The following is an 8,792-nucleotide window of genomic DNA, read 5'->3' as shown; positions in this document are numbered from 1 at the left end:
TAATACTATACCTTTCACTCATTTGGAAGAAAAATATCATATTTTTAAATGACAAAGTCTAATGTAAAATATGAGATATATATAATATATATAATCAAAGATAAAATTTATACACATGAATATTTTCATTAAATATGCTTGCTGTTTTGGTTGAAACCATCTGGGTTATAATTTCTCAGGATATTAGGAAGACTTTGCTTCTCACAATATGCATGCTTAGACACCAAACACCTATAAAAGGCAAGGGTTCACTTTTTACTTCAAAACTCTACAGGGTATCAAGCTGTTAAAGAATTCCAACCTAGATCTTGTTAACAAGAAAACCAGGGAAGGAATCCACAGCAGCTCACAAATATATTTACTTGAAGACTATGTATATTTACTTGGACAATCTCACTCTTAATATGAGTTTTCCAAAAAATATTAAGTAATCAGTTAATGAGTTACAATCATGAGCTGAGCACTGTACTGAGTGTGTTTAATTTCTCTAATTTTCTGCTTCTTGCTTTAGGAATGGCTTATTCAGTACCACCAACTTATCGATACTTTATGAGTTCTCATGTCACTTATTCTGTGATTTTTTTCTGGTCTCTGATTTTGTTCCAAATATCCAAGTGTGTATTTTAGTGAGGACTTTAGCATTGATTCTATCCAGCAGCATCAAAAACAATAAGCTGGCTAAGCTATGTTTTTTTTTTTCTTTTAAAAATGGGAAATGAAGTCATGATGTTTTTCCCATGGCTGCTCACTGAAAAACCTAGGAAGCAAGGGTCAACCAATTGAAATGAGAACAACTAGCACTGCCAGTATAATTTCTCACAAAAAAGGAACCAGGGTTCCTTAGATAAATAAATGGCAAATTCCAGTTGTGAGGCAGGAAATGGACAAGATTAATTGGGATATCTTGTTACATCAGAAAGAAAGGAAACAATCAAGTATGTTAGATGCAAATTGAAAAGTTTCCTTCTGGTTAAACATGGGCCGATTGAAGCCGCCAAAATAATGCAAGATGTGAAATATATCATGTTAGAGTCCATGAGTCCATAATGATATCTTTTTTTAAAAAATCATATTTTTGAGATTATTAGACTACCAATTCATTAATATGAAAAATAGTAAATAAAAGGATAGAAGCAAACATTCTGCCTTTCCTCTATGAAAGGAATGTCAGCTAATGCAGGCAGAAAGAATGAGATAATTAAATTATCATCCATTTATACCTCTTAATGAATAATGGACCTTCACTGCTGAAGTTATTAGGTGAAAAGATGACAGGGAACATTATAAAGGGTAAATTAGTCTAACAACATCTAAACCCACAGATCGATCTTAACATCACAAAGAGAAAGACAAGCAGGTGTCATTGATCCCTTATGTGACACAACAGGAAGTACATAGCACACTTGACCCTAAATCACAATCAATGATGTGGGCAATCTTGCAGGACAAGTGACCTGCAGGGGGGACCCAGTATAGATTGAAAGAAATTTTAAGAATTTTTTCGACATGTCTTAATATGATTATTTTTATGGTAAATAGCATTGTGGTTTTATTAAACAAAAAGGAGTTGTCATACTAGAGATACATACTGATGTGTTAATGGAAGAAATAATATAATACCTGAGATTTGTTTAAAATTATGTAGCAGGTGCAGAGAATGTGAAGTCCATTGTTGCATAGCATGGGGGTTATTATCCTGCTTGCCCTCTTTTTTATTATGTTTAAAAATTTCCATAATAAAAAATTCTGAAAGGGCGGAGCCAAGATGGTGGCGTGAGTAGAGCAGTGGACATCTCCTCCCAAACCACATATATTTATGAAAATATAACAAAGACAACTCTTCCTAGAATAGAGACCAAAGGACACAGGACAACATCCAGACCACATCCACACCTGCAAGAACCCAGCGCCTCGTGAAGGGGGTAAGATACAAGCCAAGTGCCCCACCCCCCAGCTCCCGGTGGGAGGAGAGGAGTCAGATGGGAGGGAGAGGGAGCCCAGGACTGCCGAACACCCAGCCCCTGCCATCTGGACCAGAGCACAGACACAGTGCATGCGTGGGGTCCTGGATACTAGGGAAACAGGACAGCAAGACCGGTGAGCGGGTCCCTGAGGCAAGCACTGGAGAACCAAGAAAAGAGAGCGGCTTTTTTTTTTTTTTGGCGAGTGCTTTTTGGAAGTCTTAAAGGGACAGGGACCCCAATACTAGTGAGTGGGTCCCTGAGGCGGGCACCTGAGGACAAAGTGCTTTTTGGAAGTCTTAAAGGGACAGGGCGGGACACTTAGTCCAGAGGCAGGGAATCGGGGGATCTCTGGGCACTGTAACCCCCTGGGCAGCAAGGAGCATGGAGGCCCCTCACGGAGATAAATAGCCTCCAGGCCGCTCCCCCTCCAACGTGGCTCCACCATTTTGGAGCAGCAGCCCGAGCCAGGCCACACCCACAGCAACAGCGGAGATAAACTCCATAACAGCCGGGCAGGAATCAGAAGCCCTGTCTGCACGCAGCTGCCCAGCACAAGCCACTAGAAGTCGCTGTTCTCCCAGGAGAGGAAGGCCGCACACCAACAAGAAGGGAAATTCTTCCAGCCGTCACTCATCCCAGCTCTGCAAACTATTTCTATCACCATGAAAAGGCAAAATTACAGGCAAACCAAGATCACAGAAACAAGACCAGAGAAGGAGACAGACCTAACCAGCCTTCCTGAAAAAGAATTCAAAACAAAAATCATAAACATGCTGATGAAGATGCAGAGAAATATGCAAGAGCACTGGGATGAAGTCTGGAGGGAGATCACAGATGCCAGGAAGGAGATTACAGAAGTGAAACAAACTCTAGAAGGATTTATAAGCAGAATGGATAAGAAGCAAGAGGCCATTGATGGAATAGAAACCAGAGAACAGGAATGCATAGAAGCTGACATAGAGAGAGATAAAAGGATCTCCAGGAATGAAACAATATTAAGAGAACTGTGTGATCAATCCAGAAGGAACAGTATCCGTATTATAGGGGTACCAGAAGAAGAGGAGAGAGGAAAAGGGATAGAAAGTGCCTCTGAAGAAATAATTGCTGAAAACTTCCCCAAACTGGGGGAGGAAATAATCAAAAAGACCACAGAAATACACAGAACTCCCAACAGAAAGGACCCAAGGAGGACAACACCAAGACACATAATAATTAAAATGGCAAATATCAAGGACAAGGAAAGAGTGTTAAAGGCAGCTAGAGAGAAAAAGGTCAGCTATAAAGGAAAACCCATCAGGCTATCATTAGACTTCTTGACAGAAACCTTATAGGCCAGAAGACAATGGCATGAAATATTTAATGCAATGAAACAGAAGGGCCTTGAACCAAGGATACTGTATCCAGCACAATTATCATTTAAATATGATGGAGGGATTAAACAATTCCCAGACAAGCAAAAGCTGAGGCAATTTGCCTCCCACAAACCACCTCTACAGGGCATCTTACAGGGACTGCTCTAGGTGGGAGCACCCCTAAAAAGAGCACAGAACAAAACACCCAACATATGAAGAATGGAGGAGGAGGAATAAGAAGGGAGAGAAGAAAGAATCTCCGGACAGTGTATATAACAGCTCAATAAGCAAGCTAAGTTATGCAGTAAGATACTAAAGAGGCTAACCTTGAACCTTTGGTAACCACGAATTTAATGCCTGCAATGGCAATAAGTATATATCTTTCAATAGTCACCCTAAATGTAAATGGACAGAATACACCAATCAAAAGACACAGAGTAATAGAATGGATAAAAAAGCAAGACCCATCTATATGCCGCTTACAAGAAACTCACCTCAAACCCAAAGACATGCACAGACTAAAAGTCAAGGGATGGAAAAACATATTTCAGGCAAACAACAACGAGAAGAAAGCAGGGGTTGCAGTACTAATATCAGACAAAATAGACTTCAAAAAAAAGAAAATAACAAGAGATAATGAAGGACACTACATAATGATAAAGGGCTCAGTCCAACAAGAGGATATAACCATTCTAAATATATATGCACCCAACACAAGAGCACCAGCATATATGAAACAAATACTAACAGAACTAAAGGGGGAAATAGACTGCAATGCATTCATTTTAGGAGAATTCAACACGCCATTCACTCCAAAGGATAGATCCACCAGACAGAAAATAGGTAAGGACATGGAGGCACTGAACAACACACTAGAACAGATGGACCTAACAGACATCTATAGAACTCTACATTCAAAAGCAACAGGATATACATTCTTCTCAAGTGTACATGGAACATCCTCCAGAATAGACCACATACTAGCACACAAAAAGAGCCTCAGTAAATTCCAAAATATTGAAATTCTACCAACCAATTTTTCAGACCACAAAGGTATAAAACTAGAAATAAATTGTACAAAGAAAATAAAAAGGCTCACAAACACATGGAGGCTTAACAACATGCTCCTAAATAATCAATGGATCAATGAACAAATTAAAATAGAGATCAAGGAATATATGGAAACAAATGACAACAACAACACAAAGCCCCAACTTCTGTGGGACGCAGCGAAAGCAGTCTTAAGAGGAAAGTATATAGCAATCCAGGCACACTTGAAGAAGGAAGAACAATCCCAAATGAATAGTCTAACATCACAGTTATTGAAACTGGAAAAAGAAGAACAAATGAGGCCTAAAGTCAGCAGAAGGAGGGACATAATAAAGATCAGAGAAGAAATAAACAAAATTGAGAAGAATAAAACAATAGCAAAAATCAATGAAACCAAGAGCTGGTTCTTTGAGAAAGTAAACAAAATAGATAAGCCTTTAGCCAAACTTATTAAGAGAAAAAGACAACACAAATCAACAGAATCAGAAATGAGAATGGAAAAATCACGACAGACTCCACAGAAATACAAAGAATTATTATTAAAGACTACTATGAAAACCTATATGCCAACAAGCTGGAAAACCTAGAAGAAATGGCCAACTTCCTAGAAAAATACAACCTTCCAAGACTGACCAAGGAAGAAACACAAAAGTTAAACAAACCAATTACGAGCAAAGAAATTGAAATGGTAATCAAAAAACTACCCAAGAAAAAGCACCCGGGCCAGATGGATTTACCTCGGAATTTTATCAGACACACAGAGAAGACATAATACCCATTCTCTGTAAAGTTTTCCAAGAAATAGAAGAGGAGGGAATACTCCCAAATTCATTCTATGAAGCCAACATCACCCTAATACCAAAACCAGGCAAAGACCGCACCAAAAAAGAAAACTACAGACCAATATCCCTGATGAATGTAGATGCAAAAATACTCAATAAAATATTAGTAAACCGAATTTAAAAATATATCAAAAGGATCATACACCATGACCAAGTGGGATTCATCCCAGGGATGTAAGGATGGTACAACATTCGAAAATCCATCAACATCATCCAACACATCAACAAAAAGAAACACAAAAACCACATGATCATCTCCATAGATGCTGAAAAAGCATTTGACAAAATTCAACATCCATTCATGATAAAAACTCTCAGCAAAATGGGAATAGAGGGCGAGTACCTCAACATAATAAAGGCCATATATGATAAACCCTCAGCCAACATTATACTGAACAGCAAGAAGCTGAAAGCTTTTCCTCTAAGATCAGGAACAAGACAGGGATGCCCACTCTCCCCACTGTTATTTAACATAGTACTGGAGGTCCTAGCCATGGCAATCAGACAAAACAAAGAAATACATAGGATCCAGATTGGTAAAGAAGAAGTTAAACTGTCACTATTTGCAGATGACATGATATTGTACATAAAAAACCCTAAAGACTCCACTCCAAAACTACTAGAACTGAAATTGGAATACAGCAAAGTTGCAGGATACAAAATTAACACACAGAAATCTTTGGCTTTCCTATACACTAACAATGAACTAATAGAAAGAGAAATCAGGAAAGCAATTCCATTCACAATTGCATCAAAAAGAAGAAAATATCTAGGAATAAACCTAACCAAAGAAGTGAAAGACCTATACCCTGAAAACTACAAGTCACTCTGAAGAGAAATTAAAGGGGACATGAACAAATGGAAACTCATCCCATGCTCTTGGCTAGGAAGAATTAATATCGTCAAAATGGCCATCCTACCCAAAGCAATATGCAGATTTGATGCAATCCCTATCAAATTACCAGCAACATTCTTCAATGAACTGGAACAAATAATTCAAAAATTCATATGGAACCACCAAAGACCCCGAATAGCCAAAGCAATCATGAGAAAGAAGAATAAAGTAGGGGGGATCTCACTCCCCAACTTCAAGCTCTACTACAAAGCCATAGTAATCAAGACAATTTGGTACCAGCACAAGAACAGAGCCACAGACCAGTGGAACAGATTAGAGACTCCAGACATTAACCCAAACATATATGGTCAATTAATATTTGATAAAGGAACCATGGACATACAATGGTGAAATGACAGTCTCTTCAACAAATGGTGCTGGCAAAACTGGACAGCTACATGTAGGAGAATGAAACTGGATCACTGTCTAACCCCATACACAAAAGTAAATTCAAAATGGATCAAAGACCTGAATGTAAGTCATGAAACCATAAAACTCTTAGAAAAAAACATAGGCAAAAACCTATTAGACATAAACATGAGTGACCTTTTCTTGAACATATCTCCCTGGGCAAGGAAAACAACAGCAAAAATGAACAAGCGGGACTATATTAAGCTGGAAAGCTTTTGTACAGCAAAAGACACCATCAATAGAACAAAAAGGTACCCTACAGTGTGGGAGAATATATTCATAAATGACAGATCCAATAAAGGCTTGACGTCCAAAATATATAAAGAGCTCACACACCTCAACAAACAAAAAACAAATAATCCAATTAAAAAATGGGCAGAGGAACTGAACAGACAGTTCTCCAAAAAAGAAATACAAATGGCCAACAGACACATGAAAAGATGCTCCACATCGCTAATTATCAGAGAAATGCAAATTAAAACCACAATGAGGTATCACCTCACACTAGTAAGGATGGCTGCCATCCAAAAGACAAACAACAACAAATGTTGGCGAGGTTGTGGAGAAAGAGGAACCCTCCCACACTGCTGGTAGGAATGCAAATTAGTTCAACCATTGTGGAAAGCAGTATGGAGGTTCCTCAAAATGCTCAAAATAGAATTACCATTTGACCCAGGAATACCACTCCTAGGAATTTACCCTAAAAACGCAGCACTCTAGTTTGAAAAAGACAGATGCACCCCTATGTTTATCACAGCACTATTTACAATAGCCAAGAATTGGAAGCAACCTAAGTGTCCGTCAGTAGATGAGTGGATAAAGAAGATGTGGTACATATACACAATGGAATATTACTCAACCATAAGAAGAAAACAAATCCTACCATTTGCAACAACATGGATGGAGCTACAGGGTATTATGCTCAGTGAAATAAGCCAGGCAGAAAAAGATAAGTATCAAATGATTTCACTCATCTGTGGAGTATAAGAAGAAAGAAAAAAACTGAAGAAACAAAACAGGAGCAGACTCACAGAACCCCAGAATGGACTAACAGTTACCAAAGGGAAAGGGACTGGGGAGGATGGGTGGGTAGGGAGGGATAAGGGGGTGGAAGAAGAAAGGGGGTATTATGATTAGCATGCATAATGGTGGGGGTGGAAGAAAGGGGAGGGCTGTAACACAGAGAAGACAAGTAGTGATTCTACAACATTTTGCTATGCTGATGGACAGTGACTGTAAAGGGGTTTGTGGGGGGGACCTGGTATAGGGGAGAGCCTAGTAAACATAATATTCTTCATGTAATTGTAGATTAATGATAACAAAAAAAAAAGGAAAGAAAAGGGGGATTACTCCCTGATAGGATAAAACTAACTGTTAATCAATGATTAAAGCATGCTTTAAATATCCTTAATTTTGATCATTTAAAGGGTGTCAGATGATCAGCTATGGAAGTACATTTTTCTGATAATCTTTTCTCTTAAAGAAAAAAAAAGCAGTTCCTGTGTGGTGATCTCCAATATGTTCTTCACAATGATATAAAAGGCATATCAAAGTGTGGGCAAAGGGTTTGTTTGTGTTTATACAGAGGATCAAAGCCTAATTTGGCTACCCAGAAAACAAATTAAGATAACATATGAAGAAGAACTTCCAACATCAACATTCTCTGGAAGAGTCATTCCAGAAGATGAACATCAAAAAACTTCAACAAAGATCCTGGTGCTGTTGCCATTGTAGCTGCAGCCATCCCACGGGTTCCTGGACTTGCCATTGGAATGAAGAAGGAGATATCTACGCTGGCCTGTGCATACAGAAAAACAGCAAATTTGACTGGATCTATACTGTCGGAACTCAACCAAGAATTAGGAGAAGTGCAAGTTGCAGCACTCCAAAATCTTGCGATTACAGACTATCTACTATTAAAAGAACATATGGGATATGAACAGTTCCCAGGAATGTGTTGTTTTAATTTGTCTTATTTTTCTTAAACTATTCAAATTCAGTTAGACAATATCCATCATATCATTGATAAGTTTTCACAAATGCCTAGGGTGCCTAACTGGTTTTCTTGGTTTCACTGAAGATGGCTGGTAATTGTAGGTCTGCTTTGGTTATGTAGCTGTATTCCTATTATGTTAATGTGTGTGTGCAATTTAATTAGTAGTTTAAAACCTATACATGCTTATGTTACTCTACAAGAAGATATGTCAAAGAAATAATCAATCTTCCCATGTTTTCTTCCGCCTGCTACTTCTATAGCTTTTCTTCTTCCTTCATAATT

General features: G+C 38.4%; 1 long non-coding RNA gene across 1 annotated transcript in view; it reads right to left on the bottom strand.

Annotated features, from left to right (window-relative positions):
* The window catches only part of LOC108396028 (uncharacterized), a 122,743-nt gene that overhangs the window by 17,760 nt on the left and 96,191 nt on the right, over positions 1–8,792 (bottom strand). The gene's annotated exons all lie outside the window — the stretch shown is intronic.

Source organism: Manis javanica, chromosome 8 (genome assembly GCF_040802235.1).
Source record: "Manis javanica isolate MJ-LG chromosome 8, MJ_LKY, whole genome shotgun sequence".
Lineage (NCBI taxonomy): Eukaryota > Metazoa > Chordata > Mammalia > Pholidota > Manidae > Manis > Manis javanica.
Note: the sequence above shows the minus strand (reverse complement) of the source record. Positions and strands in the feature narration are given on the sequence as shown.